We start from the raw sequence: 8,622 nt of genomic DNA, 5'->3' as shown, positions 1-8,622 counted from the left end.
CAAGGAGATTGTCAGCCCCTTTGAGTCTCCTACGGGAGAGAAAGGGGGGATATAAATCCAAACTCCTCTTCTTCTTCAGTGGGAGAGCATCCCCTTGGCACCTGGGAGATCCCAGGTTCCGTCTCCAGTTAAAAGGACCAGACCGTAGGAGATGTGAAAGAGCTCCTCCTGGGACCCTGGAGAGTGGCTGCCAGCCTGAGTAGATCAGGGGTCTGCAACCTGTGGCTCTCCAGATGTTCATGGACTACAATTCCCATCAGCCCCAATTGGCCATGCTGGCAGGGGCTGATGGGAATTGTAGTCCATGAACATCTGGAGAGCCACAGGTTGCAGACCCTTGGAGTAGATAGCATTGACCTTGATAGATGGATGCCCTGATTCAGTAAAAAGTCAACTTAATGTGTGTGCAGAAGAAGAGACCTGTTGGATCAGGATCAACCAACCGCACCCTGTTTCCGACGGGTCTTTTCAGCACAAACAGAATAAAAAAAATTCAGGTCCAAAATAAAACATTTCTTCCATGGAGTTCCATGTGGTTGTTGTTTTTTTTAGCTCAGAACGATTCTATTTCCTGCCTGAATACGTTTCATTTGCATGCTGTTCCCAAGCTATTCTTTTTTAAAAACAGTTTTCTGTAAGTGATTCGTTTGTGGAAGAAGAATAATTTGGATTTATGCCCCCCCCCCCCCCTTCTCTCCTGTAAGGAGACTCTCTAAGGCGTAGGTGTCAAATTCGTGGCCCTCCAGATGTTATGGACTACAGTTCCCATCATCCCCTGCCAGCTGGCAGGGGATGATGGGAACTGTAGTCCATAACATCTGGAGGGCCGCGAGTTTGACACCTGTGCTCTAAGGTGTGCCTGGACTTATATCCAGCTGTTCTGTTGCAAACCAGCATGGCTACCTTCTGAAACGCATTAGGGTAGTATCTCAATGAAATTGCTTGGTCAGAATCACCTCCCAGCGTGCCGCTTATGGCCAGTCAAGCCTCCACAGCCTCAGACAGTCATGAAAACATGGCATAGGGGTCCAGAGCAGGACCCCTATGACAGGGTAGATGACAAGGTGCAGCTTTAATTGGAAGAGGGGGCCAACCCCCCCAAAGCCCTGTAGAGTATTGTTTCTGTAGAGAAGGGGGTAAAACCAAGCAGGGAGGCCGGGGAGGGCAGGAACCAGCCTCAGGTGCCCGCCTGAGCTGCTTGTTGTTGAGCAGTGGCTGCAGACCAGCTCCTGCCCAAGAGCCAACCTGCGGCCGTGGCTCACAACTCAAGCATCAGCAGACTGGGCAAGCATCAGCAGAGATGCTGGTGAGAGCCGGGGCACCCCGTTGAAGACCCCTACTCTAAACTCTGTAGAGCAGAGTGAGGCAGACCCCAAGACACGTGCGGAACAAAATAAAAGTTCAAGATGATGACAGCCAGCTGTCAAAGGACTGAAACTCAGAGCAAACAATACGAGGGGGAAAAAATTAGCATCGCAACATCGGACTGATGTTTTTGCAGTTATCTTTTCCAGGAAAATAACACAGGAAGTTGGGGCACTTCCAAAAACCATTTCCCCTCGAGTAATGGCAGTACCAAACTTGGGAACAAAACAGGAAGCGCCTCATTAGAACTTCCTGCGATGGCAGGCGAGGTTTAGACACAGCCGTTGGTGGTTTGGGGTGGTTCTTGAATGTGTTTGCAAGCTCAATGAATGAAGTTACGCCTCAGTTGCCTGCAAAACTGTTCAGAGCCCCGGGGAATGAGAGCACACGCCTACCTTTGTGCTTTTTGGGAATGTGAATTTGCATGTTTGGGTTTCTAAATCTCCCTTTGGGGATAAAGCAACAAATGGGGCAGTAGGCTTTGCCACTGATATAATATGTGAGAAGAGATGTCGTCACGTCAGGGACAAGGGTGCAACATGGGCTCCTTCTATCTTAGAATACATTGACCATGGCTCTTTCCACACAAAGCCTTTAGAACGTTTGCAAACTGTTTGGCAAATGTTTTGAAAAGAAACATTTTCATGTGTTCTGTCCGCATAGTCCGTAAAAATAAAATGTCTCAGGTGAAAATGACCCTTAAAAAAAAACCCCATCTGTGACTTCAATGCTACAAAGACTCGATCTCCGAAGTCTTGCTGATTCTGACGTCGAATTTACGGAGCATCGAATCCACATCATAGGGATTTTTAAAAAAAGAAAGAAAACCGGCATGTTCGCGTAATTGGCAGGCAAGTATTAATTTATTAATGAATAGCGATGACAGAAATGGCGGGCGGCCGTGATGCCAGATGAGAAAACATTCATAGGAAATGGCGTCAGAAAATGGTGGGCAGCCGGAGAATCTCTGAAGCAGCAGAAAATGATGGATGGCCAGAAAAACAAAAGTAGCAAGTCAAAGGGGGGCATGGAACTTCAAACTCGGGGGAAGAAATAAAACGTTTCCTGTTTCACTGCACAAAACGTTTTATTTTGGCTATGTGGAAAAGGCACTGTGTTCTGTTTGGTGATGTTCCTTATTTATTTATTTATGTATTAGATTTTAAGCCGCCCATCCCCAAAGGGCTCTGGGCGGCGTACAGCAGGCCTGCAACAACAATACATAATAACATTAAACGCAGCAGGCTAAAAACAACATTTGGCTACCATAAAAAACTAGGGTAATTTAGTAAAACAATTTACAAATCTATAACCATAGAACACAGCAGCAGCAATAATATATGGCCTCGATCCCAAGGCCGGGAGGGGACAGTACCGATTAGATAGTATATCAGGCGCCAATGATGGCACACAACCCAAGGGCATCCTAGAAGGGGAATCCGTGGCTGGCCTCACCAAAAGCCCGGTGGAACAGAACTGTTTTACAGGCCCTGTGGAATTCACCAAGATCCCGCACCTCTGATGAAAGAGTGTTCCACCAGGCAGGGGCCAGGGCCATAAAAGCCCTGGCCCGGGTAGAGGCCAGCCGCATCATGGAGGAGCTGGGGGCCACCAGTAAATTTGCCTCTGCTGACCGCGCAGAGGCCCACCCGGACATATGGGGGGTGACACGGTCAATGGAAGGTATGAGGGTCCCAAGCCGCGAAGGGCCTTAAAGGTCAACACCAACACCTTAAAGGTGACCCGGAATTCCACTGGATTAACTCAATGTACAGCCAGATATCAGCTTCCTTAGGGTTCCCCAATGGGTTACCACTGCGTGCCACAATGCTAAGGTGACCAGATGGTCACCTTTGTGATCCGGGCGGGGCGGAACAGTAAGATGCTAAGAGTCAAGCAGGACATCGGGAGTTCTGGGCTTGCCGTTTGCCGCCCTGTGACAGGGCAGGAAACAGCAAGCCCCAGAAGGCAGTGCACTCCTGCGCCAAGACAGCGGGAGGCCGCCGCACTGCCTTGCTCCCAGAAGGCAGCGGCAGCCTCCCAAAAAATCGACAATTTGAAGAAATCCCGGGGACGCGGGACAAATTGTTTAAAGGCGGGACTGTCCTGCCAAAAGCGGGACGTCTGGTCAGCCTACACAATGCCGACCCATGTCATTTCCTGTTACAATCTCATATGCTTCCTTGCATGCATACACCTGGCCAGCAGGATGGCCCCCACTATGGGATGCAGGGAAGCTCCCGGCCCCTCACCCACCAGCTCTCGCTTTAAAATGCCCCTCTTCTATCCTCACGCTTGGGTTGTCTTGACCCAAGTTCTGCATTTTGTCATGCCTTTTTATTATTCATTTGATTGGTAATTTGATTGGTAATTTTAAAATTTGTTTGCGTTTTTCTCAGTTCTGTAATCCTCGACCTTTTCGAGTCTGCAGCTGCCTTTAGGATTGTGGTAAAGGGTGGTGGGCCCAACCACTAAATGGCGATCACAAAATGGGTGCTGCAGGAGGTAAAGCTGGCCGCAAAATGGCTGGCCCTGGCTACTTCCTAAAAACAATGTTGTCGGCAGGGGCGTACCAGCCAGGGCAGGGGTAGGGAACCTGCAGCTCGAGAGCCGCATGCAGCTCTTCTGCCCTTGCACTGTGGCTCCATGAGCTGAGCCAGCGTCTCATCCTTGCCCTGCAGGCAGCAGGGCTGGTGCACCAACTGCCCATCGTCGGCTGTGCCGCTGGCTTTCCGCCTGCTGGAGCCGGGCGGCACTTTCCGACAGCCGGGCGGTGCAGGCCGAGCCACTGGCTTCATCCTTGCATCCATGCGCTTCTCAGAATGAGCGGAGTAAAAGGTAAAAAAACCATAAGAACATAAGAACAAGCCAGCTGGATCAGACCAGAGTCCATCTAGTCCAGCTCTCTGCTACTCGCAGTGGCCCACCAGGTGCCTTTGGGAGCTCAAAGCCTATATAAAACCCTATATATATATAATGTTATCTTTATTTTAAATGTCAAAAATTATTTGCGGCTCCAAGTGTTTTCTTTTCCCGTGGAAAACGGGTCCAAATGGCTCTTTGAGCGTTAAAGGTTCCCTTCCCCTGAGCCAGGGGAACCTAGGGGGTCAAAAGGGCTGTGGCCATTTAGTCCTCCTTCCCCTGGGTCCATACACTGACTTCAAGATCTGGTGCAAAAAAAGTTGTTTGGTCATGGTGGGGGAGGCCGGCCGCCCATACAGGGGGAGGGGGCGGAAAACTCAGATTTTGCCCTGGGCTACATTTTCCTCCAGTTTGGTTGGTGAGCACCAAAAAATGTGTTGTGGTTTCCCAAGGGCACGATGTTGGGGACCCTGATGAAGATGAAGTAAAAAATAAAATAAAAAAAGTTGGACCACTTTACCAAAACAGTGTTCTTATCCGACACAACGTCGTTTTCAAATTGCTTTCTGTGTTCTGTTGACTCTGTGGTGTCCAGGGTCTGCTGGGCACGTTGCCAATCGGAGGTTCTTTATCTCTGATGTTTTGCTGAATTCTTTTCCTTTTCTTGGAAATGGTTTCAGAGCCAAGCCGTTAACAAGTTGGTCAGATATTTCACTGGGACCTGTTCGAAGGAAAGTTGTGATTTCCTTCTTTTGCTGCTCAGCAGAGAGGTACAATGTTGCTGGGTTGACAACTGGGAAATAAGTGGAACAATAACAGACCGATGGACAATTTGGTCCGAGTTTTTCTCCAGATCTTCCGAGCAACGTACAAAAACAAGCTATCACAATGGTTTGAAGATCTTCTCATTTCCCCTTCTGCTAAGTGGCTTTTCCAGCCTATATATGCCAAAAAATACTTTCTAGAAATTTTCCAGTTCTCATGAAAACAGGTCTTTGCAAACAAAACTTGATGGCTTTGTGGCTTTGCCCAGGCACTTTACCGACCCCCCCCCCCCAAAAGTTTAATTGCCAGGCAGCACAGTAAAGAGATTTTTCAAACCACCCAGGCCTACAGTACAGGATTACTGCGCTGCATTTGACTTGGGGGTTCATAGATTGTAGGCATAGTGGTTAGAGCCTGTTCGAATTTCCACTCTGCTATGGAAGCCCACTGGGTTACTTTGGGACAGTCATGCTAGCTCAGCTTAACCTACCTTGCAGGGTTGTTGTGAGGATTAAATGGAGGAGAGGAGAATGATATGAGCCTTTTTGGGATATAAATGAAATACATAAATACATAAGTGGGATATAAATGAAATACATAAATACACTGTACAGTCCCTGCAGCTTCAATATTCAGAGGGCAGCTAGCGAAAAACTTACTTGCTGAAGTAGAGTTGTGAGGGCCCAGGAAAAAAAAACACAGAAAAATTCTGGGGAGAAAACACCTTTGAAATTCTGGGGAGAAAACACCTTTAAAATTCTGGGGAGAAAACACCTTTAAAATTCTGGGGAGAAAACACCTTTAAGATTCTGGGGAGAAAACACCTTTAAAATTCTGGGGAGAAAACACCTTTAAGATTCTGGGGAGAAAACACCTTTAAAATTCTGGGGAGAAAACACCTTTAAGATTCTGGGGAGAAAACACCTTTAAGATTCTGGGGAGAAAACACCTTTAAAATTCTGGGGAGAAAACACCTTTCCAGTTCTTCCAATGGGGAAAACAAGGTCCATTATTCATGAAACGCTGTCTTTTGGGCCCTTACCTGTGCAGTGGGGTTGTAGTGGGGTCTCCTCACATTCCTCTGTTTACACACGGGGAGACACCCCACTGCTTGCTGCCTGGCTCACCTGCTGAAATCTCCCGGGTCTGCTTTTCCTGGTTCTCTTAACTCTGCCCGTCAACTCACTGCAGCGGGAGGAGATACAGGTTTGTGGTTATTTCAATATTCCTGTATTAGATCTATCATTATTTCAGTAGATCTAATACTGTACAAGTGTTTAGAGTGGAGGGGAAATTAAAAAGGCCTTCCGATCTTCGGGTAGGCAGGGAAGGTGGGGTGCAGCCAAAAAAACCTGAAGCAAAGAATAACTCAGGGCCATTTCTTTTGTTTTCCTTGCAAAGCAGGGAATCGAAAAGAATCTCCCTTCAGAGTGGAGCAGAGGACCAGTGTCTAATCACCCCCAAGTTTTTCCAATGGAAAAATTGGAGCATTTGAGGGAACACCGAAAACAAACTCCTATCAGATCATTTCTCTTTCAGAACAGGTTAAAGCAGTGGTGGCGAACCTTTTTGAGACCGAGTGCCCAAATTGCAACCCAAACCCCACTTATTTATTGCAAAGGGCCAACTCAGCAATTTAACCTGAATGGTGAGGTTTTAGTTTAGAAAAAAACGGTTGGCTCCCTCTTCCTCTGCCCCACACACTCGAGCAGTGGCCAGCCTGCTCTAGCCTCCAGCAAGTCCCAGGCGCACCACTCTGTGCCTCTCTAGCATCTCTGCCTCCTCTGCACTTCCGGGCAGCAGCCACCCAGAGCACAGGCATCAGGCCTGCCAGCCGAGTCCTCCCTGCTCACTGTGGTGGATGCACGTTGTGCTCAGTGGCCCAGGCCAGCCTAGATGTGTGTGTGTGAGTGTGGGTGATTTTCCATCCCCCACATGATGAACTCTGTTTGTGCATGCCCACAGAGAGGGCTTTGAGTGCCACCTCTGGCACCCGTGCCACAGGTTCGCCATCACTGTCCTATCAGATAATTTCTCTTTCAGAACAGGTTATAGCGTTTCTTGAGGCAAGGTTTTTCAGACTCGAAATGTACAGCATAGAAGAGTTTGGAGACTTTTCCCATTCTTCCAGTGGAAAGTCTGGAGGACCTCAGGAAAAATCATCCTATAAAAGAGTGTCCTTTTTTGAATGAGAGGAACCTCATCTCACAAAGAATGTCACTCATTCCAAATGGATAGCCTGAAAAAGTCTGAGAGCTCTCGGTACTACCTTGTTTCCCCGAATATAAGACGTCCCCTAAAAATGAGACATAGTAGAGGTTTTGCTGAAGTGCGAAATATCAAGCATCCCCCGAAAGTAAGACATAGCAAAGTTTTTGTTTGGAAGCACGCCCGACGAACAGAACACAGAAAAATAAGACATCCCCTGAAAATAAGACATAGCGCATCTTTGGGAGCCAAAATTAATATAAGACACTGTCTTATATTCGGGGAAACACGGTATGAACCTGTGTGTGGAACAGCAACTTGACTCACAAAAGGAGGTGAAGTTCTTCCCATCATTTCACTCCTGTACCTGGAAAAGTTTCAGGTTTTCTGAGCATGCTCCGAACTGATGCAAAAGTTACTAAAACAGGACAAAGGGGGTGTGTGGGGGGGGAAGGAGGGGGTAGCCAACCAGGCCGCTGACATTTTCTAAGTAGGTTGGCCAGCCTTTATTGCTATCCTAGAAAGTTGGTGGTTTGGGGACCAATTTTATTTCTGGGGTGTGAATGTTAAAAGCATCTGTGTGCCACTACTTTGTCTCTGGTGTGTTCTTTTTGAACCAGGTCGTTTCTGTTTGTCAAACTGTTTCACGAGCGAACGAGTATCTCCAGAAAGAATTGCTGCTGTTCACGATTTGAAACTTCTGGAAAAGAAATTAGCATGTCATTGGTTAGGTGCATTAATTGTGTGCTGTCCAGTGCTCTGTGACTTCCAAGGAAATCAAAGCGTGGGCCACTTCACAGTTGCCAGTTTGCAGCCTGGAGATTTGCTCCATCCTTTCAAATCTCTGTTGAAGGTGAACACGAACCTACTGCCTTTCTGGTCTGTTTTTTTGGCTGTAACGTACCAGCATTGTTGAGTCTCTTCTAGCCTGTCGCAGCAAGCAGGGCTCTGGGTGTGCCTCCCACAAACTAGGAAAGGCTGGTGGCGGTCAATAGAACCGAGGACAGAACTCGGAGCCTGTCATATCCTGCTTCTTTCTTTATCTTTATTAACCTTTAATAGGCAAAGGAATCAACGATCCTCAAAAACTGCACGAGACCGACGGTCTTAACTGACTCGATCCAGCTAACTTCAAGGATACAAAATCAAATAAAAGTGGTCATTTCCTAATCGATTTTTGCCAGTGTCAAAATAAATCAATACTTAATGGCTCCACCCACTTTCCTGACTCTGGCCAATTTACCTTCTTTTCCACCAGGGGATGCAGCATAATAGACTGGAATTTGCACACCTAACTTCATAGAACTCATAAGAACATAAGAACAAGCCAGCTGGATCAGACCAGAGTCCATCTAGTCCAGCACTCTGCTACTCGCAGTGGCCCACCAGGTGCCTTTGGGAGCTCACCTGCAGGAGGTGAAA

The sequence above is a fragment of the Sphaerodactylus townsendi genome, linkage group LG03 (genome assembly GCF_021028975.2).
Source record: "Sphaerodactylus townsendi isolate TG3544 linkage group LG03, MPM_Stown_v2.3, whole genome shotgun sequence".
NCBI classification, from domain to species: Eukaryota; Metazoa; Chordata; class Lepidosauria; order Squamata; family Sphaerodactylidae; genus Sphaerodactylus; species Sphaerodactylus townsendi.
This window is presented reverse-complemented; position numbering follows the sequence as displayed.